The following is a 25,500-nucleotide window of genomic DNA, read 5'->3' as shown; positions in this document are numbered from 1 at the left end:
AAAACAAAACAAAACAAAGGAAAACAAAGGAAAACAAAGGAAAACAAAGGAAAACAAAATGAGAACTACCAAAACAAGCAAAAAAAGAAAAACAAAACAAAACAAAACACAAAACTACAAAAATAAAACAAGAATGAGTCTCAAGATTGTGAAATAAAGCATATTAAAATTCAGTCAACTTAATGACAAATCAAGTGCAATTTATTTGGCATAGTTCCACAATTTAACACAAACTATAATGCTGTGTCATAAGTAGTTAGCTGTGATTCCTATAAAGAGTTTATTGCTCTCCTCCTGGGGCCCAGGAGGAGACCCATACCTCATTTTTGTCCAACGTGGTAAAAACTACATACAAGTGAGAAAAAATTTAAAATGCAGGTCATTAAAATCATATTCCTCTAGTATAAAATAATAAATCCTCTGAAGAGAAAGCTCTGCTGTAATATCTCTCAAGATTTAATATCCTTAAATATCGTAAGGATAGAAATTGATGACTGGAACAAGGATAAGGTCAATATAACATAATAAACTCAATGAAATATATCAATGAGGATGAAATATGTAGCAAATCACTTGCTGACAGATGGTGATAGGCAACAGTCAGCTATTTATTTCCAATGTACTGTGAGCTCCACAGTCAAAACTATCAATTTTGCCATCAATTGTTCAAGTTCTGTCTCATTTTACTTCAATTCCTAGCTCATAAAGTATTATTTAATAGCAAAAATGAAATCTTTCTAATATAAAAATAAAATGTTATGAAAATATGTTGATAGGAGAAAAAAAATCCTGTTTACAAATCGGTCTACTACTGAAGAGACCTTGATTCTGTTTGAAGTTACTCAGAAAAAAAAAATATATTTTTTCAGTAGGATAAACATGCTTTGAGCAATACTCTGTTCCTATATCTGGCATCAACAACAATAATAATAATTCATATTCAGAGAATAAAGATTTTTCTATAAAATGAAATTAATTCTTGGTTATTCTATAAAAAGACACTAACAGTACTGCATTAAAATTATGCAGTCCTGCAGTGAACCCTAACTCATTAACATAAGCTTGTGTGCATTTGAATGGGGATGTATGGTAAAACGTATTTCATACACAGCAGAGTTCTGAAATCTGGTGATTTGAAAAGAAAAGGGATTTCATTTATTTACGGACTGCAAAAGAAGTCTTGAATCATAAACGTTTAAATCATAAAGCTGTTGGGACAGGATGAGAGATGAGGGAATAACCAGGGAGAAGGCCTCTCAAGTTAATGTTGCTAGTATTAAGGAGCAGCTTGTGGATGAGGGAGAAAAAGGTTGGATATGTAAGGGAATTCACCATATTTGTGTTTTACATCAGTATGTTAACTAGGCCATGGATGAATATGTGAAATAAAATAAAAGCAACAGAAGAACTGGAAGAGTTACAATTAAATGGACACAGTAGTCTGTGAAACCCAAATCCAAAACAGCTTACACTGGTAGGAATACTTTTAGCTCCCAAAGACTAGGATACATTCTATTTGAGAACTTGCACCTTACACTGCTGGGTTCTTTATTAAGATTATAGAATAACTATAATAATAATAGGCCACTTAAATAATAATCATAATATACTATTAACAAGGATGTTTCAAATACTGTCTTTCTCATTTTCTTTTCCTTTCTCCCAGATTTTGCAGGCATTACCATATTATTGTTGTTATTCCGTAGAATAGAAATGCTTCAAAGCACTAGAAGCAGGATTATGCAGTGGCTAGACTAAATCAATGAACAGGGATTGACCCCACTCCGGGGAGCTTAAAATCAAATGCAGAATGAAAAACAACAACTGAATTTAATGTACAAATGCTTGAAAAAAATGTGAAAACATGAGATAGCTCTAGGGCGTTAAAGCTGGGGACAAAGCTGGGGACTGACTATGCCACGGAACAGCTCTGCAATAAAGGACTTGGGTATCCTCGTAGACAGCCAGGTTTGAGCATGCATCAGCAGTGTACACTGGGAAAATGAAGACTAAGCACATACTAGGCTGTAGTAACAAGAAGATAGCTACAGATCAAGCAAAATGATTGTGCTTCTCCAATAGTGCTTGTGAAACCATTATCTAGAGTAGTGAGTCTGGTCTGGCCCCTGAGTAAAAGAGTAATATGGACAAACTGAAATGAGTCCAGTGAAAGGTCATGAAGATAACTTATTTGAGTGATACGATGTATAAACAGGATCTGAGAAAACCTCAGCCCTAAGAACAAAAAGCTTACAGGAGATCTTGCTGTCTATAACTGCCCAAGAATCCAATTAGTTAAAAAAGAAAAAAAAAAAAAAAAAAAAAAAAAAAAAAAAAAAAACAGAAGAAGGGAAATGGAAAATAATGCCATGTACAGTTGTCAAATGAGCTTAAACTTGTATTTTCTTTAGATGTAAACTTCTAGGAATGCTGGTTGTATTCCTCGGAAGAAGAAAGGTTCTAAGATACACAGAAGGAGGTGCTCCTGATCACAGCTTTTTATATGGATAAAGGGTGGTGAGGCACTGGCACAGGTTGCCCAGAGAAGCTGTGGATGCCCCATCTCTGGAGGTGTTCAAGGCCAGGCTGGATGGGGCTTTGGGCAACCTGGTCTGGTGGGAGGTGGTAGGAGGGTTGGAACAAGATGATCTTTGATGTTACTTTCAACCTAAACCATTCTATGATTCTATGATTCTACACATGGAGGAGACGAGGTCAGACTTTGCTCAGAGGTGCACAAAGGAAGGATGTGAAGCAATGACCACAGATTGGAACTTGGAAAATTTAAAGTAGATAAAAGCGGAAAAAAATCACTGTAAAGTTGGTTAACAATGGGACATGGACAGTGTGGAATTTACATCTCTTGGAGACACTAATTCAGCTGTACAAGTCCCCAAGCAGCCTGATCTAACTTCGATGTTCACTTTGCTTTGAGCAGAAGATTGGACTAGATGACCTTTAGAGGTCCCTTCCAAACTGAATTATTCTCTGAATCTGTAATTTGCTGATTTTCATTTATATTAAATGAATTAAACTATTTTACACCAAGTCTTGAAGTTTTGTGGAGCTTTCAAGTAAGTATAAATAAATAAATAAAATATGCATATAAGTAAATGAAATGGTTAATCTATGTTGCTGAAGCAGGGTAAACAAGAATCAGGACCACCAAATCCCAGATTCATCCATGAGAGTCCATCATGTAGGGTCACTGCACTGGGCAAACTGCTGTGTGGAGGAAACAACCCACAGTCTGATCTGCAAAAGTTTGCATCAGTTTGAAAAGAGGAAAATTCACTCAGCTCATATCTGAGTATATGCCAGTGCTGGTCACTCCAATATCCAACTGCAGTTCCCCCCATATGGAGAAGGTTCACTCAAATGCAACATTTTCTTTAAAGCCTTCAGCTTTCTTGGCCAGTAGCTTCTCCAGAGAACTGAACAGGGAATTGCATAAAATCCCCTGCGTGTTCATTACAACAAGCTTACCAATTAAGTGTGTTCAATTGCAAGTGAGTGGAGAGTGTCTACAAGATTAGGTAATATAATGTCTGCCTGCCTCTCTACCAAAGGGAAAAAAAAAATCCTGTCAAACTGTCTCTACCTGCTCTGTCTCTGCATCCTTCTACCTGAGCAGGATGAAACACACACAAGCGTTTTTCATTTATCGCTAAGCTTTTGGATTCCTTCAAAACTGAGGCAGCATCCACCTCATAAATGAGGAAAGTTAATTAAAAATTGCTCTCAGAGTGCAGAGCCTGACAGTGGGGAGTATTGTCTCTCTGTGCTATAGTGATTTGATTGGGGCTGCTGTCAGATGTTATATACTTTATGTTCGACTCATTACTGAAAAACAGCCTTTGCCATTTGCCCTGTTCTCACAGACAGGAAAGCTCAATCCATTGTTCCTGATTTGTTTTGAATTGTTTGCCTTCATGCTGATAATTTAGCAGCCTATAACTTAGATGAGGATAATGAGAATCTGTCTTCAAAATAATGCAGAGCAAAGGCACATGGAAGCATAATTAATTCTAGTTTCATAGTACTTTCTGCATTCTGATTTATCTGTTGCAACAGTCACTTACTCTGTAAAGTTCAGTAGTAATTTTGCAATGTATTTTGCCTGCTCTAATGTCCCATCAATTGAAAATATCCTTTTGGCTTCAGTGGACTTTAAATTCAGTTTTATCACAATTCTCATCTTGGGATTTCACAGTGTCTTGTAATTACTGCTGAATAAGTCTTCATGGTGTCACTCTCTTCCCTGTAATGATTCACTTTATCCGGAGGGTAGGGTAGAGTTTGGAGGCAGAGAATAACAAAGAAATGCAATACTAGCCATTCATCCTCTATGCGTGAAACCAGCCTCTCCTGTGGTTTCAGGTACAAAACCCTCACACTCCCTCGTGATGGACTTGCACTTTCCTTTAGGACTATAAAGCTCTATATTGATGTAAAAAGAAAAGAAATGATATTTTTATTTTTACCCTTATTCCATTTGACTGTGGTATGCATATAATACATCTTAAAAAAACAGTTTATTTTTTTAATGCAGATACCACACCATTTTAAATTGTCATGGGGCCTCTGTTTTGAGGGAACTTTAGGAGAACTGTTAAAATGAAATTGTTGCCATTTCCTACAGCTTACACAACATGGGAGCATACCAAAAAAGGAGGCAGTGAAATAATTTTTACAACTGTTACCAAAACAATTTAGGAATAACTTTCACTCTATGATAAAGACAAAGAGGTTGTTTGGACAGAAGTTTAGAGATACAAATATTTTAGCTTTTCTACTTTCAAAAGAGTTTTGGGGTCTTAAGGTGGAAGTCCCACCGAGTATCTCATTTGTGTTGGCTTCATTTTTGTTTTCAGACTGAAAAGGAGGAATGTTCCAGACATCCAAGGTTCACTTATTTCACCTCTATTGGAAAAACAAAAAAACACACACACACAAGAAAAACACACCACCCCCCAAGTTTTAAGTGCAAGGAAAAAATATCATAAAGCTGCATTTTTTTTTCCTCAGATCTCACAAATCCAAAAATACTTTGTGGGTTACAAATCCTTGAAATATGTTTCTGGTAGACCAGGTAAGCTAGCAGTGCATTGGGTAAATCTCTGTCATGTATTGCTGTCCTGTGGTTGTGAATCCAAAAGCTCTTTTGCTTCCCCCAGGGAGTCTTCAAAATTATCTATTCAGTTATTTTCAGAAACTGTTTGTTTGTTGGATTAACTCAGTTCCCTCTCTTCCTATTTTTCTTATAGTCCAGAAATATTCTTATCAAGAGTGTGTTCCCACTACTTGGTGTGTTCGCTTTAGAGGTTAAGAAATCTGTCTCTATCGTGTTCTAACAGTTTCAGTCGTTCTCAGTTTCTCCTTTTGTTCCCATACAGCTGTACCAGGCACAAGCACAGCCTGATCAAGACCATTCAACCCCCCTTTAAATTCAACAACAGTCTGGGTGTCTCTGCCCTTTTGGAGCAGTGAATTCTGCTGGCTCGGAGGAAGAAGAAATCCTTCTCTTGGCCAAATGATTGCTTATTCTTTTAACACAGGATAATGTAGAAAGGAAGAGCTGGCATTATTTTTATTATTATTTTGTCTATTTGGGGAGGATACAGAGTCTCTTCTCAGCACAGTGGCCTGGTTGTGCTAGGCACTGTATATATACATAACTGAGGACAAATCCCTGCCTTGAAAATCTCACCCTTTTCAAAACTGAAACCACAAAAGATGTGGGGAAAAAAAAAAAAAAAAAAAGAGGTTCTGTAAACAAACAGGCTAATTATAATTGCGGGTAAGCTCTATTTCTTTCTGCAGCTCATTGAAAAGCACCCCTGTGAAGGGTCATGAGGGAAGGTGTCTCAGGTTTCTCCCACTTCAGATGTTGGTGGGGTGAGGAGGAGGGGATGCACCACGGTGCTAAGCTGCCACATGGGACCCCTTCTGCTGACATGTCCATCAGCTGCAGCCTGGCAGTATGGCTATTCTCCACTTTACCCCTTCCCCTTGGCACCTCCATGAACCTTATGTATGTGGTCATGGCAAGAGGAAGCACCTCCACTGCTGCCTGACAGGATTGGGACACCAGCTTCATCATGGGGACAGGGTCAGCTCTTCAGGCCTCACACTCATGACATGCCATTGATGGGTTTATCCAGGATGTGGTCTTTTGTTTTTGAATAGCCAAACTCTTTTTTTTTTTGACATCTTGCACTAGAGGGGCCAAATGACCAGCATCTTACTGCCACTGGAAAGGATAAGAATGCTTCTTGCCCATGTGCCACTGTGCAGCTGGGTGTTGATGGATGCACTTACTTATAAAGGGGTGAGCAAAGTGCTAGGAAGTCTCAATAAAAATGAAAGGAAAAATAGCGAAAGAGGGCAGGACTGACAGAGATGGCTTTAACATCATGTTACATGCAAAATCTTGTTATTGGCAAAGGGGAAAACAAGTCAAGAATTTTTAGTCTAATATAATTCTTAACACTAACATACAATACAGAGTTAGTAGTGGTTGTACCATTACAATACGGAAATATTCACGATCCAAGTTATCTAATCAATATAAAATTAGTTCTATTGAGAACACAGTTTAAAATATTATACTAAATAACAGTCTCACAAACCTACCCCTCATTTTCCCGCGTTACACTCCTTTCTGCTGCCTCTCTGAGACCAGTGGATGATGGCACCAGTCTTCCTTTTGGACAAAGCGGATAGCAGACTTGCAGCAAGACATCAGAGTCCCCATGGCCCTGGGAACACCACCAGACCTTGCTGTACCTGCCCCAATTCCCCAGGGCTCCTCACTCTGCCCATGGCCCAAGACCCATGTCAGCCCCTGACCCAAAGATGCTGCAGCATGGCCAGATCCAGCTCCCCACAGCTCTGCCCATGTCCTGGCATGGTCTCAGCCTGTCCTTGTCTCCAGGGAGGTGTTCAGCCATCCTGCGGCAGTTTCTGACCCTGGTTCATTCACCACAAGTGAATGGTTTATCCCATTCATGTCTCCAGCATCATCCTGTGCCTGTCTGTCTCTGGGCTGCATCCTGCACAGATCTGTGTTCTGGGCAGGTGCATCTGTGTTCCTGCTTTTGAGGCTTCTGCTGTTCTCTTGTACCAGGGTTTTATATTGTAACAGGGTTATAAATATGTCATAATACACAGGCTATCAGGTCATTGCTATTATTTGTATAGAAATGATGATCGGGCCAAATAGAGTTACTATATGATTATACCATATGATTTTCCTCAGCTCTAGAGCTAAGAAAAAGTTAAGTGAATGAGGCAATAGCCACCTGGTCACTAGAGAATTGCTCTTGCAGCTACATAAACTGAAACAAAGTTCCAGGCAGGCTAAAACACGTCTGACGTCCAACATGTCCTGAGGCCTTGGCATGTTTGAGCAAAGCCAGTGGACTGTCCCAGTGATAGTGCTGGGTTTCTGGGCTCAGAGACTACAGCTGGAACACAGGACTGGGCATGAGGGACGGGCACTTCTTGGGGGTGGAGGGAGAACTGGGATTTGGCAAATAGCCACCCTTCCAAAGCAAAGTATCCACTGCCCGAAGGCACCCTGATGCCCAAGGGGACACAGGGGTGGAGCATGCAGGGGTATCTTGTCTGTTGTGACACCACTTCTGCAGATACTACTGAAAAAAATGAGTATGTTGTTGGCAGGATGGCAGTTAGAAGGATGGTGCCCTCAAAGACCCCTCCAGAGTCCAGCTCTGGCCAGAGGCAGTGACCTCCAGCCAGGAGACTTCCTGAGTACTTTTTCCATGTCCTAGCCATTTCTTCTCAATGTTTCCTCAGATGTGTGTAACAGCCAGTGGGACCAAATCCCCACTGCTGCATCTGTAGGAGAGAGAGGGTGCCAAACAATAGGAGCTTTCTTAAGCCCTTGGGATATAAACACATCTTTGCATTGTTTCTGCCCAGAAAAGGATGCATGTGGTGTATGTCCTCTGAAAACTCTCATCCCCTGTTTACTAGGCAGGACAATTTTGGAGTGCAGAAGGTCCTGGAGTGCAGGAAGGACATAAAGAGGCAAGATCCTAAACAAAAAGGCCAGCGAAATCAGGAGTGGGCCTTGGGATAAATGTATGAGGCAACTGAAATAGAAAATTATTGTTGGCTTCCATAATATGAATTCAAAAATTGATTAAAAATGTGTGTTGACTGACATGTCATTTATATTCTCTTCTCTCAATGTTTCATCTGTTGCTTTGCAGTGCTTTCTGTAGTGTGCATAGAGCTTGGATGATTTAACCCAAGTAATTGAACACTGCCTTTCTAAAGCATGTTTCTGTTTGGTTGTATTTATGTTGTCACTTTGTCTCATAGTATCGTATAGTGTGCTAGTAAACTGTTAAGATGCCACTGCAGTCCATCTCATGAGCTTTGCAGGGCTGATTGCTTTTTCTAGACAGATTTTTATTCCATACCCAACAGCAGCCATCAAACTGCTTGCTCAGTGTCAGACTGCACAAAGACCCTGCAAGCACATTTCTCCTTATGCTCCAGGGGGTTTGCACAAAGCCTCCTAAGGTAGACAGCTTCCCCCCTTTCCCAGCATACCTGAGCAAACAGTTGTGACTACCTCGGTATGAAATTCACTAATGGCTGACTAATTATGACAATAAAGACACGATTTAGACTCCTTTTTAATTATTAGCCTTCCCTGACTTGACTTGTTATAAGCTCATGGAAGGTCTGCTTCGATTCAGTAGTATGTGTGCTTCAAATGCTGGTATTATCACAGGGTTTGGGGTGCCTTAAGGCAAAATTACTGCTTGAAGTAATGCAGCTGCAGATTTGCCACATCTCTCACAGACTTAAGCAATTGTGAATTTGAACATTACGTATGTTTATCTGAAAACTGTATAGAAGTGAAACTCTCTCATGGGCACCGTCCTCCGGAAAGAAAAAGCTTGTTGAGTCTGGTTGCCTTTGTATAGGCAGCCTTTCCATCACATCATAGCCTTCTCCATTATTAACTCCCAGGACTATGCCCGTGAAACTGAATTCAGAGACATTGTCTCACTTTTGTTTAAGGAACTCCAATGGATGAAGCACAACGCTGGCAGATTGGGTCTGTGGGTCCCACCATAGCCCCACATCCATGTGCACTGGATGCAACTTGCCATTGCTACCTAACGTCTCCAGCTTTGCCAGTGCAGTGTGACCAGAAATAACAGGACATTCTCATACACCCAAAACTCATGAGGTGCATGTATTCAAAACTATACATGTACACACACATACGCAGGTTTATTTCATATGTATTTATTGTCATTTTCATTTCTGAGATCCCAGGATCAGTTGGTACCATCTTTTAAATTCTGTGCTTTTAAGTTTTAGTAAAAACACAACTTATCCAGGTTTCAGGATGTAACTGTGAAGATTTGCAGTATTAGCTAAGCCTTGGTGTCTCCTTCTGCACAACGAAGCTTGTGACTCCAGATTCATTAATGCCAGCAGATAGATGATTTTGAGGTCTGTGGCAAGAACTACGTAACCAAAAATTGTCACCGGTATTATTAATTACTTCCCTCATCTAGTGAAACAATTACGGGATCAGAAGTAAGCAAGCATTTGCTGAAATGATGATTTTTTTTTTACGCGTATGCAAATAGCGAACTTCAGATACCCTACACATTCTGTAAGAGGGTCAGACAGCTGAACCGGCCTTTCTGTCCTTAAAACCAGGAACTGTGACTACCATTTGAAAAGTTAAAATTCAGTGCAAGAACAGGAAAATTTAATGAAGAATAACAATACAGTTTCAAAGTAATTCTGGCCAATCTATTGATTTTAGTATTGTGGTAATGATATTTTATATATTTCTTAAAAATTTAATTGTCTGTAGTCCTGTGAATGCGCCAAAACCTTTCTATTTGTTAGAAAAAAAAGTCTCTTCCTCTGACATTTCTGCTAGGAAATATGAAACCTGTGGACCCCAAAGCCAAATAAAAATGTCAGCACCTTTTTTGTTAGCACCTCATGATTCTTAAAGAAGTGTCTTAATTTTAGGTGCTTGATTCAAGAACTCTGGAGGCCTGGGAAGAGCAGTGTAGTTAACATTGTTCCCTCTCAACCACCAGATAAATGTATGTCCAAAACCTCAGAAGGAAAAACAAAGCCCATAAACTTATAGAAGTTTCATGCAAAAAGAAATTCTGGCAAAACAGATGAAATAAACGTTTTCAATTATATGTTTTTCTTTCTCCCTGCCCCCTTTCTTTTCTCATGAATATAAGATGTGAGGAAAATGTTATATCTGAGGTTTAATGCTCTACCTCTCTCTCAGTAAATATACAATTGTAATAAAAAAAATCTGTCATGCTTCCCTATAAAGAGCACAGCATAGATATAAAAAGATTGATTGTCTGCATCATATTTCATTTTTGTCTCACTAAGATAGGCATACAGAGGCATCAGAATGCATAACAAGGTTTGAGTTCGCGTTGTAACCTGCAGTTTATTTGCTTAAATTCAATTAGAGTCTCATGCATCAAACACAGTGTAGCTCTTGAGAGGGGATAGAACAAAATCTAGCAATCACTTCCAAATGTGCTGAGCTTTACCCACATGATGTCAGCGGCTCCTGGATGTCTTTTCTTGTGCTTCAGGTTTCTCTCAGGACAGAATCCTTGACTTACAAACCAGAGTGCCAGCTAGCAACTAGAGACTGAGAAATGCACAAATTAAGGACTTGGGCCTGACTCTACTCCTTCTGAAGCAAATGGCAACACTCCCCATGCCTTCAGTGGGAGAAAGGTCCTCTACGTTACTTCACTAGTTGATTACGATCCACAAAGGACTGTGCAGTAATGACTGCCAGATAATTCATAATGTCCCAGGACCCTTGTCTTTCTGGAAGGCTTTTTATCATCACACACACAACTTTAATCCCAGCCATAAATTTACATGGGTTGTAATCAATGCATTAGTAACTGGAATGGCTGGATGGCAAGTTTGTAAGTCATAGGTTATGGCAGCTTCTGGCTGAGGAGTTTGGGGGCTCAGATGTGATGATAAACAGCTGTTTTTTTTATCCCAGTCAGCTTACTCAAATAATCTCCTCCACAGATGTAATGATAATTAGGAGGAAGGAATAAAAATCTGGTGACCCTTGGCAGCTAGACTAAGGAGCAAATCAGGAAAGTGTATATTTAGAGAAGCAAGCTCCAAATTAAGCACAACAGGAAACAGAACACCCCGGAGGCATAACTGCACAGCCTCTGACTTGGGGATGCAGGTACCACAAGGACCACGAGCAAATGATTGTGCCTTTCCTTTTCTCAAGACGTCTGACCTGTCTGCAGTTTAGAATAGTCCCTCGTATAACATGGACTGAGTGATTCACGACAACTCTTTGAGACACTCATATCCATCACACTTGAAGTCTCCACGGAGCCCAGTGCAGTGACTCCAGCCTGACAGACACCTCGTTATCCTCTGATATATTCTCTCCTGTATCCTCGAGCTCTTCAGAAGAATCATTTCTGGTGTGGAAATGAGACTTTCGGGAATCCTTTGCGCTGCTTTGGCTCCATACCTGGGAAAAGGGCTCTGAGTCAGCCAGGAACAGTCCAGGGGCTTTCCCTGTGGTTCAAAAATATGTTTGCAGCTCTGGTTCTGTGAGGAGAGGGTTACAGACATGCTGGGCTCCTTCTTCCTTTGCAGGTTTAGGTCTTGGATAGTTCTCTCATCTGCTTTGCTTCTTTTTGCTGAACCAACCTTCCCTAGAAAGGTCATTAAAGAAAACACAAGTAACTCTGTAATTTAATATTAATCAATGAAGCACAAGCTCTACAATAAAGGAATGAACTGACTGGTTCTTAATGCCTATGGGGAGAGAGGATGGCTTTTTATAATTTTATATTATATTCCATTTTCCTGGCAATAAATAAATAAAATAAAACACCACTACAAATCAGAGTGTTTGCCCAAAGCTAATTTTTGGATAGCAGAACTTATGTTTCTAATTTATTTAGAAGTTTACAGAATCTTCCCAGCATGTTTCGACCAAATCAGTCTCACCAGTTTTGAGGCTGTTATGTTACAGATAGATTTACTACTCCTATTTATAGACTTACTACAGCTCTAAAAATATTTTTATGGCACAAAGGATGACACATTTAAGCATAATATTTTAGAAACAGGCACACCCCAAGGAAACTCCTGATCAGATTGTAGACAATTTGGGGAAGAGAAGAATCTCTGTGCTTATTCTTATCTGCTCTGGCCTGTTCTAGATGGCACCATGGTTAGCTGTAATGCAAACAGTCTTCTATAGTTTTACCTAAGGAGCAAATAAATAGTTTCCCCATTTGGGATTTCCCTTTTCTTTTCCATGTTTTTTTTTTTTTTTTTTTTTTCATCAGCATAAAGAATGGAGCAACACAGACTGCTAGCCAGTCTCTTTTGTTTCTCTCTCTTGCTGTGGATTACTCTGCGTTAAGCTCACATTTGTATGATCCTAAACCAGAAACAATTTGCTTGTTTCTCACCGTAAGCTCGTGCCTTAAAATCAAGAGAAGAATCAGGCTTGCTTTGTGTGTTTCTCTCCTGAAAACTCTATGGTTACAGCAGGGTAGTTTTTCAGCAACAGTGGAAATTCCAATATCCAGAGGTTAATCTAAAATCCCCAGGCTTGCTGCAGCCAGCACATAGCATTTGAATACCTGCCCATCTATTTTCTGTACAGCCTGAATAATGGCCCTCCCCCTGAGTGCACAGGTTTGTTGTCCACATGCCTTCGGTTGTATGGACACATGCAAAGGAGTTGGCCACCAGCTGTAGCGGGGTGAGCGGCTGCAGGGCTGAATTTCAGGTGGGAAGGAGGCTCCCAGCTCCCTGTGGAAGCCATTCGCTCTGGGTAATCCATTCTACAGGTCCCCAGCTGGAAAGTATCTTTAGGCTGTTCTACAACAGGAGGAAATTTCTTGGTGAATTTTGTTTTTTCCCCAACCAGAAAAATGCTTGTGAAATGTCTTCTTCAGCCACTGCGTTACCATGTTCTGATTTCCTACCTGCAGCATTATGAGCTTCATAATTATATCGAAACCTTTTGATAAATGCCCACGCCTCTTGCACACACCCTGGTGAACACATGGTAAACCACATGTTCTAGGTAGGTACAGAAGCTGAATTTATCTTTCCACAAATCTTTCTGTCTCCCATTTATTCTTCTGGTTTCCCTCATCTCACCCTCATGTCCCACTTCCTTCCCAGTTTCCTGTTGATTTTTTTCTGTTCCCTTTAAATATTTTCTTCCCAAATAAAAACAAGCAACCCACAGTGGTCTCCTGCATTTGTTTTCTGTTCTTTGTCGATGGGGTAAGCACTTTTTTGTGTAAATTGCTATTATTTACCTAGGGAGTCTGCATGCGGCGATTGGTATCAATAGTTTGGAAATGTCAGTTCAGATGTCAGTGTTCCTGTGAGTGCTCATTCACACTAATGACTGAGATGACCTCTCCATAACCTGATTTCTGAAGGTTTGAAGGTCTGTTGGAAACAGACTTCCTGTTATCAAGGTAAGTGGATGGTATCTACGCACTCATTCCCTGTTTAGGTGCACAAAAGCTGCTTCGATCCTCCCTCCCCACCCCCATCACTTCACAAAAGTTCTTTTTTCTCTTTCCTGCTTTCTGGAGAACCATCTGGACCAGAAAAAGTAGCAGGGACAGAGCCATCAGGAGAAGACCCAGGGTGATGAGGGGTTTTTCCAGTTCAGAGCTAGGAAAGGGAAGCTGGCTGAAGTGTTTTGCTTTTTCTCCTGGGTTTTTTGAAGCTGGATTGAGGTGAACTCCCAAACGACTGCGGGCTGAGACCCCACCTCTCCTGCCTGATCCGCAGGCTCTGGTTACTGTCTCTTGCCTGGTTCACAGGAGCCTGCAGCAAGGCTCACGCCTGCGTGCTGCCCACTGCCTTCAGACCTGAACCTGCCCAGGAGCCTGGCAAAATAACACAGTGTGCAGTACTCAGATCTTACTCTCAGGAAGATTTGCCAAACAGCCCCAGGTCAAGTATGAGCTAGCATCGCTGTAGAAGGGTACCAGCAACCAAACCACTGCAAACAGTAGCTGGGAAATATCTTCCTTTCTCCTTTTTGAGAAAGTGTTTGGGAAAACCAGTGTCCTTGCTGGAGAAGCCGTCAGGGGCATGACTCTGGCAGCGATGGCTCTGACTTCACCTGCCTCTGCAAATGAGTCACAGAGTGTTATAAAAAGCAAGGACCTGCCAAGTCTCATTTTCTTGGAACTGAGTGGAAATTGTAGAAGGCAGCTGCTCTTTCACTAATTTATACTTTTCCTGTGTGGGTTTTTTTGAGGAGGGCCTGCAATCAGAGAAACGTTGCAGCATAAAGGACCTGTTGCTATGTTTCAATAACTGTGCCTCAATCCTGCAAATGGCTGTATGGATGGTTCAGACCTTCAAAGACTGCACTTCTTAATTTTGCTCTTTGTGAGGGATCTTGGAGAAACCTGGAAGGAGACCTGGGAACATAACCAAACAGGTTTGTAAGCCTTGCAAGCCAGTTCCATCATATCAAAAACCAGGAACTGTACCTCAAAAACTAGGTTAGCTATTTTATATGCTACTTGAAGGGGGGGTCTTTTTTTTGTTTGTTTGATGCTGTTGAAAAATTAGTTTTCCAGCTTTTCTATGGAGTCACAAAAGACAGAAAATTACTTGAAAGTGAAATCCGTGAAAATTGACATTCTCAGGGACCAGCCTGACTGTAGTGGTGGAAGTGGCTGGTTATAAAAGTCATGAACGTGGCACCAGTGTAGCATCAGGGCTTTGGCTGCCTGTCAGCATGCCAGGAGTATCTGTGCACAGGACTATTCCCCCGTGCAGAGCAAAAGACACGTCCAAGTTGTCAGGATCGGGAGGGATGTGGTGCCAGATGGAAACAACATAAACAGCTGGGAGATTTCATCCGGGATTTCCAGTGAGGACGGGAGACTTTTGTTCGTGTAGCCGACTCGTTCTACAGCCGGTTTAGATACATCTACATCTTCAGGGATTTTAGCTTTGGAGTCCGGGTAGGTTTTGTGCGTGGCTTTTTTTTTTTTTTTTTTTCGGTAAATGCTTCAGATCGCTTGAAGCAACTCACCCATCTGATCCCGACTCCGGGGAGGTGCTCTAAGTAAAGTACCCCGGCGTTTTGCAACTGACCTGCAAACCTCGACAGGGCGACGGGGGAGCAGGGGCTGGGCGGGCGGCCGCGCACCGCCACCGCCGGGCTCCGCGCTGCGCTTCGCGGGCCCGCCCCGGCCGGGGGCTGGGACCGGGGCCGGCACCGGGGCCGGGAGCGGGGCTGGGGCCGGGGCGGGGCGGCGGGCCGGCAGAGGGAGCTCGGCATCGCTCCGCTCCGCTCCGCTGCGCGGCTGCTCCCGCTGCCCGGCGCCCTTCCCGCGCCGCTCGGGCACTTTGTCCGCGCCTGCCGCCCCTGCCCCCGGCCGGCGGCGGCGGGGAGCCCCCCGGATCTCCCCCGGATCCCTCCCGGATCCCCCCACCGGCCGCCGCGTCGCCTCGAGCGGGAGGAAGGCGCCCGCGGAAGGTAAGGGTCTGGCGGGGAGGGGATTGCCTTGCCCCCGGTGTCGGCGCCCCCCATCCCTCTTTATTCTGCCCCCTCTCTTTTATTCTGCCCCAACCCTCTTCATTCTGGCCTCTTAACATGGCGAGCGAGGTGCGGAGCGCTTGCCCCAGCCTCCTCCAGGTGCCGCTGGGGCTGCTGCTGCCGCCCGTCCTTCTCACTGGGAAACTGCCCCCGAGTCCCCCGGGCGAGCTCAGGACAACGCTCTGGGAGCAGGGGTCGGAGCCTCGGCCGCAGCCCTTCCCCGCGTACACCTGCGGGGGTTCCCGTGGAGATGCGCACGGGCTCTTTCCCCCGGCGGTGTGCCACCCGCGCGCACCTTGTCCCTCGGGGAGGGTCCCCGGCCCTGCCCCCGAGCTCTGCCACCTCCCTCCTCACCTCCTCCCAGGTGGCCAGCCCGGCTCTCCCCGCCGCTCACCCATTTTTCCGGAGTCTAAGGTGGTTTTTCCCGAGGTGGTGTGTGTTGGTGGTGGGTGGCGGTGAGCAGCTGTCGGGTGGGATAATCCTGCGGTGTGTGCCCGTGTTGCTTTGGTGCACTGCCCTGCCAGCTGCCTCCTTGGCTGTTCAGCCCATTGTCGCTCTCTCTGCTAACTTTCCCTGGCATTCTTCCTCCTTCCACACCTCTCATCGCCATGGCGTGCACTTCTGTCCACATTGCACCAGTGCACTAAGGGAGACCCGGGCGCATGGTGGAAAACAAGTTTCTGGCATTTCACAGGGTGATATACGGTGCTCCATACCCCCTGTAACTTCTGTAGGGCTGGGTTATGTCCATCAACAACAGCAAGGGACTGCAGCCTCCATGAAACCCTAGCCTGAAGCCAGCTAGGAGCAGACAACAGGAGAACGAGTGGATGAGTTTTTCTTAAGGATATTTTTTTGCAAACCAACTCTCCCACCCCAAAGCTGTGTTTCGCCTTAGCTCATGGCTCTTGTACCCCGTGGGTTATAGACATGCAGCAGTATGACCTTTGGTGGTGTCTGTTTGTTTACTTCAAGCGAAGTACTGAAGATAAAAATATTATTGCTCTAGGTTGTGTCTGCTGAAATATTAACCAAATGATGGATCTCAGATTTCTTTGCAGTGCAGACCGTGTTTTAATACGGTTTCTCCTTCCTTTTGTCATAAAAAGTATGGTCCTCCACCCTTCCTATTGACCATCTTTCTTCTCTTTTGTGATTGTGAAATGTCTGTATGTCAGCTACAAAAATTGCTTACATGGAAGAACATAAATATGACCATTTTTGTCATTAGCAACTGGAAATACAGAATCAGCACTGTGTGAGCAGTCTTCTTCCCATGGAATACCAGTGGAAATGCTGCAGCCAGAGCCTTTTGAGAAGAGGGCTCTCTTAGACCAGCCCTAAAATGAGTTCCTCGTTTTCTCCCAGTGGTGGGGACTGTGAAGAGCTTACAGGGTTTCCAAGATGCAAGGGAGACACAGCATATCTTGGCTCAATTCACAGTTCACAGCAAGTGTAATGTTATTAGCATACAGGTGTCTTCAGGTAACAAGATACTGTGCTCAAAGGTCTATGGGAGCAGACGGAGGCTGCTGTTTGCTCTGGCTGGGGGAAACTATGGAAATATAACCTGTTTTGGACAATACTTGTATTGTCACATCCTCATAGTGGCTGTGGTATTGAGTTATGCATTCTTTAAGCTCAGAATAAATTTTTTTGATTGTATGTAATTTTGAAAGCACCCAGAGCATCTCATTAGGTGTAATTGGAGGGAGGTGACAACCCCACAAGGAAGCGAGTACAACCTGGCTATACGCAGCAATAACACAGAGTCCAAGATTGATCTAAAGATACTTCTGTTGTGAAGTGCACAGAGTTAAAAAAAATGCAAAAGCTTTCCACCTGGTGACAACTAAATTCATGAAATATGATTGATTTTCTTTCCGGTCATACTCTAGCTGTAAATGGCAAATCACTCACATTAACTGCTGTATTTGTTCCCCTGTGCATGAAAGCTTATTAAAACCTAAACATCTGAAGTTGAATAATTGGTGCCCTGAGGGTCAAAATAGATTGAGTATATATGAACTTTTCTCTTCAACTATGGCAGTGGCATAACAGAAGACTCAAAGTCCCCACAATAAATGCTGCACTAAGAAAGTGCTTGTTAACTTTGATTTCAGTGTCTAGCACCTCTCTCGTACTCCTAATTGCTGCGTCAGCCTGTCTTCTAGAACAGCGAATGACTGGTCGAAGATGGGAGATTTCCTTAAAGAAGCAACTTTCAACCATGCCAGATGGAAAAATGGAAGCTTTTGGTCTGTGAACCCTCCAAAATCTGGAGCACAGTAGAACCTCTTCTTTCTTTGCTGCATGGCTGGTAGCCAGAAAGAAAAGACATTTAACATCTCAGAGCTGTGTAGCTTATGGTACAGGGTGCACAGCCCAATCCTGTTACCTCCATTCAAAGAGAATTGGAAAGGTGCTTTGCTTGCAGTGTGTGTTTTCCACATATGGATAGGATAGGTTCTCATATATCCTTTTAAACCAAGATTTCTTCTTGCTTTTTCATTTAACAGCGTCTGGTTCTGTGTCTCCTTTGTCTATAGGCATTCAGGGTTTTCATTATTCTAGTCCTGAGCTGGGGTCCCAAGGAGGCTAATCAACACCCCATGACTGGATGGCTTTGAACTGATTTTGAAACCTCTGTATTTATTTTGTGGTACAGAGAGCAGTCTGATGCCTGAAATATGCCTTTTGCTGAAGCTAGGGCAATACTCAATACTTACTGAGCACCTGCTAAAACTATAAGTCACTAAAAATACTGCTGGTAACTAAACTACCAGTGCAGATACAGATATTGAATATTCACAGTGGGAGAAAAAAAAAAGTAATAAGAGGCGAATTTGTTGTTTTCAGAGTTAGTTCTCTAGTTTTTCCAGTGTTAAATGCTCTGCGTTTGCAGAAACTAGAGTTCCTGCTTCCACTAAGGGTTATGACTGCTGCAATTTTATCTCAACTCCAGAATTAGACTCTGCTTCATCCATTTATTTATGCGTCCAACACATATGATTTTCTCATAGTTTTGTATATACCTTGATTTAACCCTGACACCTAGAAATTTCAGTTTCCCATCTTGGGTATCAAGTTATATGATTGTTGCCATTTGAATTTTATTTTTGGTGGGAATTTCAGCTGTTACTATGGTCATGAGGGGCTGCTGGATTTCCCACTGTTATGAATGTACACAAACCTACATATACAGTAAAGTTTAATCTCAGTCAGTGAGACTACTTGGATTTGCACAGGTATCTACTAAACAGAGCTCTCAGTTCACTGAAACAGGAAGATTAGACAAGGTGTGTTTTGTAGCATTTGCTACTTTAGTGATTCTGTATCATTTTGCTTGTTCCCATGCGAGCTTACTCGCAGGTTTCTTGGAAGGATCATGGGGATGTGGGAAGAAGCAACCTTCACTATTTTGTGATTTATTTACTTATTTTTTTTGTCCCTCTCAATAGCACATTATGGACTTTGAGGAGGTAAAAAATTAGTCAGTCAAAAATACAAACATTGTTAGAATTAGCTTTTGAGGACCACTTTTCATTTTGAGCTGTATCCACGAGCCTGCATTCACTAACACATTGCTTTGATTTTATTCACTAATTTAACTTCCAGTAAAATTTCTCAATATAAGCCAGCTCAGGGCCTTGAATGCTACTAGTTGAACGCATTCAACCCTTTCTTCCCTTCCCGTTCTATGCCACTGTCTATGCAATTAAAGTTACTCATGCTGTGACTCTCTGCAGGAATGAGATCTGAAGTGGAAATAGCAAATTACAAATTACTTTGTTTGCATTTATTACCTCTGTCATTTTCTGAATAGACTCTAGCAACCTTATGCATTTTGGATGGACATAGTGAGCAGATGTCTCTAACTTCAAAGGTTTATCGCTAGTAATTTGCATGGAATTTGTACATCTTGTGTAAAGTTATGCATTTCTGTAGCATTTTCTGTTGTGTAATGTTCTGATGCATAAAGGGCATCTTCGTTACTAATGGTGTGACAGGGGATTCTAGTTGCATTTGTTTTTAACGCCAAATTGAGTGAAGCTTTTTGACCAGCGAAAGAAATTGCGATGTTCTCTAATAAAACTGTGGGTTGTGAAATGATGAACCTGTTGTTCTGGAATACTGTGAAACCTTTAATGTTTCCACAGAATATTTAGGAAATGTATTTTAAGAATGGTATTTGTTGAGTCAATATAGGTGTTGTGGATGTTATAACTCCAAGCTGGCTTTGTACAGATAACTTGTCCTTTTTTTTTTTTTTTTTTTCCTTTCTTTCAAGAATGTGTTGATTTGATGCAAGATACATTTATCTTTTAATAATACAAAATGTTACCATTTAGAGATTTTATGGATTTTACAGATTACCACTGCAGGTAAGGGAATATATGACTTCTTTTAAGTGTCCCGTGAGCACAGAGGAGCTGAGTTCAGCTCGCTTAATTGTGAAGCTGCCATGGCTGTTTTTTGGGGCAGGGGGCTAGAATTTACCGTATCTCCGGAGTGTTTCAGACTTCACTTACTGCAGGACAATCATTGTAAGTCTTATGTCTGTAGCTTAGGATTTTTTTTTTATTTATTTATTTTTTAATATCTGGAAAATAAAGGGATGACTCATGGGGATTTGTGTATTACTTTGATTTCTGCTCCGGCATGTAAAAGCATTTTTAAGATTTGACCAAGTAGAAAAGCAGGCACTAGGCTTGCTGCTTCTCCCATCAGTACTCCCTTCTCCTCCCCCTCTTCTTCTAGAAATTGGCTCATGTGCAAAGAGAAGCTGAAAGTCAGATGTTAGCAGTGCTTTTTCACTCTTCATTAAAATAGGTCCAGAGCCATTAGGAAAGGGAAACGATATGTAACATACCTCCCAAATTAGCTGCTTAAAACTTAATCTAAAAAACAGGAGAAATACAAGAGATCAGAGAAGTGGGTTTGTTCTTTCATACTTGCAGATGCAAGGTGAGATACAAGATTATCCTGATCTTATCAATGTTTTCACTTTAGGTGGAATTTGGCATTGCTGTGATTTGTTCACTTAATGGTCCTAGTGGTTTGTCTTGCATGTGAAATATGAACGTTGGTTAATGAGCACTTTCTTTCATTATGGGGTGGTTGAGAGGGTTTAACATTAATTCTCTGAATAAATCTGAATGCTTTTCTTGTGAAGATGCAGAACTCTTCTCATAGTTCTGATGTACTTTCTCTTCTTGCAATGCCACTGCTTTTTTTTTCTTTTTGCTTGCTTCCACAGTATGTTTTATGTGTCATCTTCTCTATTACCTTAGTCAATAACCTCTTTGTTTCCAGTGTAAAATATAATTTGCAGTAATTAGTGTTGAGAAAGCATGCTTTTTCCAATACATAAATAATGTAGCAGTGTTTCAGGGGGGTAGATATTTGATTGATACAGGCATTAGTAAGAGTTCAGTGCCTTTGAAAATCGCATGTTTACAGGTTTATGTATGTCATAAACCTGTACATTACAAATATTTTTATTATACCTATCATGGGAATTTAAGACCCTTGTTCAGAGCATGAGACATTCATGTCCCTTTTTCAGTTCTTCAGTGTCAGTGCATATGACAATAATATGGCTATAGCTATGCCATGGAATTGAATTATGTCGTGAGAAGTTTGTGATACCAAGTTGTGATAAAATGATGGTCTTCCATGCCATTTTAAAAACGGAGAAGTCAGCCACTTATAGATAGGCCTCTAAAGTAATGTACAGCTTTGCACAACGTGTCTTGAGAAGCATGTGAGTGCATTATATTGCCTGCAGTTGGAGATATAAATATACACGTGTGGTTCTCATTTAGAATTTGGTGGCAGGCTGTGTATTTAAATACATATTTTTCTACTTTAATTTCAGTGTCATCTCAGGCTTGTTTTTCCCATAGTGGAATTGCTTATTCTCTTCTCCACTTCTATTGTTATTTATTGCTTTGCATTCCTTCCCATGCTGTGACAACCTTAGTGTAATGTTTCATCTCTTTTATTTCCTTCTCTTCCTGTATGAGGGATAAAGAATTGTCCAGGCATTAAGGCAGAGGACTGGGAGGTAGGAGGATCCCATCTGTTCCTACTTCAGCTGCAAACCTCTTTATAGCTAATTAACTCTGGGCTAACTGATGATTAGTCTCTTAGTGCTGTTTCACTCACAGAGGACAGGACAGAGTGAGGAATCTGGACTTTGCACCTTACCGTCCATTAGGTAAATCACCTGTATGACGAATGTCCTACCACTGATGAGAAACAAACACAGCTTCTCTGTTGTAGTCACTGTTTTCCTTCTGTTCCTGCTCCTGTGCTAAAGCAGTAACGCATTTTGAACTTTGCCTTCTGCTTTGGTCCATGTTCTCCCTGCTCAACTCAGCCCTTGGGTTAGCTCTTAAGATTTTCCATTCTTCTGTGCTTGCTCAAACCATGTTTCTCCACCATCTTCCATATTGTGGTCCATCCTGCTCTTGAGTCTTGATATAACTTTAATCTCCTGTTTTATTTCTTCCTGATTCTTTATTTATCCTGTAAGTTTTCGCTACACTTTTTGTTTTACTTTCATCTTCAGTTGTGTGTAGTGCTTCTTGTCCGCTTTGCATAATGCACTTCCCACCACTGCTTGCAACAAAGCTGTTCCTTTTTCACAAACCATTTCTTTTTCCCCATTGTGTCCATTTGTGCCATTAATCTGTATTTCAGTGTCTTCTGAAGTGCATTTCAGATTCATTGATATCAGTGGGATGGTTCATATTTGAAATTGCATGGATAATCAAGTCTTTGTAGGATATGGCTTTAAAAGTAATGTATTATCTAATGGTTTAATGCTGTATTTTGTCTAGGCAATAATTTTAAGCTCACTTCAAGCTGCTCTAGAGCTAAAAACCTGAATAGGAGGTGTTAGTGTGTGTAGGCATTTTGTTTCTGTATGTGAGCGACGTGTCTAATATACACATGAAAAATCTGTTCAATTGATGTCTTACTGAATATGAATGGGAGACCTAATCAGAAATGCCTTCACTAAGCAGTGGCATTTGTTCATTTCTACTTAGTATTTACAGCATTTCTCACTTTAATCTAAAAAGTTAAATATTGATGTGAAAGAAAGAAAATGTGTTTGTATGTTTTTTAAACTGTGACAGTGCAGAACACAGCCCCAGAGGGCAAGTGAGTTGCTTTTGAGGCACAGTCTTGATGATGATTGATTGAAGTAGCAGTTTTGTGCAGTTTATCAATGGTTTTATTTTTCAGAGGGAGTCGGTCTTCCAAGCTGGGGGTTTGGCAGATGTGATGGTCCTACTGGCCTGTTTTGTCCAGCATTTCATGCTCTTCAGTGGCAAGCAGCTTTGAGCAGCTGGCAGCAGTGAAGGACGTCTTCCCTGGGAAAATGTTTTCTTTTTTTTTTTTTTTGGAGAAGGTGGATGCACAGAGCATGAAGGTTTATGTCCCATCACATTCTTTGGGTATTTTAAGCAGTACTTTTATAACTCCAAAAGTTCTTTTCATCCATAGAGATGTCTACTCCCCTTTTTAACATCATCTCGAGATCTTGATGTTGGGGACAGCTGTTTTGTCTCTCTGCCTCAGTTTTCCTATTTATAAAACTGAAAAAAACTGTCTCTCTGGGAGGCTTAATTAGCAAATGTTTACACAGCCTTTTGAAGATGTAAAGCATCGTATAAATGCTAAGTATTATTATTATTACCACCAGCTGCTTCATAGTAATTGCAGTAATAAAAGTGTCAATGCTCATGGTGGTATTATCCTTGCTCTAGCAGTGGATTGGTTTGCATCATTATTAGGATCCTGAGAGTTCTTCCGCTTCTATTGTACAATGCAGGAAATGAGACGTTCAAAATATTTGACAAGGTAGCCCACCCTGAAGTTAGTGCATAGGGTGCCACTTCACATATTTCCTTTTTCAATCAAGTTTGCATTCCGGAACATATTTTTCATGAAATCTCGCAAGCTTTCCACATGCTCTGACATCATCTGTTCACACTGCGTCTAGTGTTCCGCTCACAGGGGAGCAGGCTGAACAATGCAGACATTGAGGGAGGTTTGTGAAAGTGATGGTGCAGACTCTACTGAGGTACAACATGTGGGAGAGCTGAGGTGGGAGAAGCTGGGCTTCCAGCGATGAAATCTTTGTGAAGGACTTATTTAAAAGGAAAAGAAAAGTTAAAGTCCGTAACTGGGAAAGAATGAAATGTCTTCTGCAGCATGACAGTGTTTGCACGTCTCAGGGCTGACTCGGGGGTGGTCTATGCTGTGCAGTGTCTGAGCTGATTAGAAATGAGCCAGAAGCAGTTGTGTTCATGATGTTTGTATGTAAAAGAAGAGATCTTTTAGACGTGATTGATAACTGGTAGTGTAGGGAAAGAGGTGCGGTATAAATCACAATTAGCCTTTAGTGGTTTTTTTTTGTTTTTTCTTTTTTTTTTTCTAGGTTTACTTTTGTAATACATCCATGACTTAATGCTGAGCTATTTTTATTAATGTTCTTGTGCTTATCTCACATAACCAGCTTGTTAAAAGAGGATATGAACACTTTTTAAGGCTCTGACTTATAAATTGTGAGAAAGAGAAAAGAAGATTGATTCCAACAGGCTTGAAGGTAGATTCATTTTTCTTCTAGCTAGTAAAATGGAAAGGGGAATAATTAAAATGAAGCCATAGTGGGGCACAGTTTTAGCTGGGTGGAAAATTATTAGATATTTCTCTAATATACAATTTAATTGTAAAACTTAAACCTAAGAGAAAACAAATGCAGGGGAATTCTGTTTGGTGAATTGATGGTAGAATCTCCTAGTCATTTCTGCCTGAAGAAACAAGGATAAGAAAAAAATAGAATAATAACAAAGGAACACTGAGGGGGGATAATTATTTTGCTATCATATCCTGAAGATCTGAGGGGATTACTTGGTCGAGTTATAAGAAGCATCTTGTGCTGCTGGAATGTTGGGTAGGATTGGTAGTGATTGTGCTTTGAAGAAAATGTCTCTGTTCTTTTTACTATAAACATTTGAGATAAGATGGAAAAGTTTGGAAGAACACAACACATTCTGTGAGTTCTTTCAGCGTTCTTAATTGCTGATTATGAGATGAGAATATTGTTGTTACTTATTTTGGGTGATTTTTAGTGAGCTCTGCTTCACTAGGTTGGGCCACCAAAATGCCTGTAACAAATGATCATTTATTAGTTGTATGTTAGTATTTAATACAGTGCTTATTTAAATTGCTAGGGATATTTCCCAGTAGCTTCTGGATCAGTTGTAATTATGAAGACCTGGATGAGTTAACACATTAAAGAGGTCACGTGAATCTGGATCATGGGCAGCATCACTTCCTAGTGGCTGCGCTACAAGGACTCTTAAACTAGAAATGATGCAAAGTAGGAAAATGATTTAGTCCTTTATGATTCTGTGTATGCAAATTTTCAGACAGCTCTGAACACTATTAAAAACAACAAGAAAAGGCACCAGCCTTCTTCTATATTCTGTAAATTTAGGGAAATCTTATTTCAGAAACATCCATAAACTGATTACTTCTGATAACAACTGATAACTCCTTTTACAGAGAAACAGGAGCATAGGAGTAGGCCATGTAACCCTGAAGCCCCAAAGGAGTCCCAGATACTGGCTGGCAGGTTCACAGAATTTTGGAGCATACTGCTTTAATTGCTCAAAATATTTTCGATGGTGAAGTGGAATTAAATTCAAAGTATTGTATTAAAGTTTTTCTGTCTTTATCGTGTGAGACTGGTGATATTCCACTTTGAAGAGAAGTCTGTGTTTTTCTGAGGGCTGCAGGGAAGAGCAACTATTTTATGCCTCCTGCATACAGTA

General features: G+C 41.3%; 1 protein-coding gene across 4 annotated transcripts in view; it reads left to right on the top strand.

The window, feature by feature from the left end:
• The first annotated feature begins 15,043 nt into the window (after positions 1-15,043).
• EPS8 (epidermal growth factor receptor pathway substrate 8) overlaps positions 15,044-25,500 on the top strand; it is a 132,494-nt gene continuing 122,037 nt past the window's right edge. The window contains exon 1 of one of the 4 annotated variants that reach the window (XM_040563181.1): positions 15,044-15,068. The gene's annotated coding sequence lies outside the window, so the exon portion shown is untranslated. Of the gene's footprint in view, positions 15,069-15,340; positions 15,587-25,500 lie in introns of those variants that run through there. The other 3 variants (XM_040563199.1, XM_040563141.1, XM_040563161.1) reach the window with 3 other exon arrangements.

Source organism: Cygnus olor, chromosome 1 (genome assembly GCF_009769625.2).
Source record: "Cygnus olor isolate bCygOlo1 chromosome 1, bCygOlo1.pri.v2, whole genome shotgun sequence".
In the NCBI taxonomy this organism is placed as follows: domain Eukaryota; kingdom Metazoa; phylum Chordata; class Aves; order Anseriformes; family Anatidae; genus Cygnus; species Cygnus olor.
Note: the sequence above shows the minus strand (reverse complement) of the source record. Positions and strands in the feature narration are given on the sequence as shown.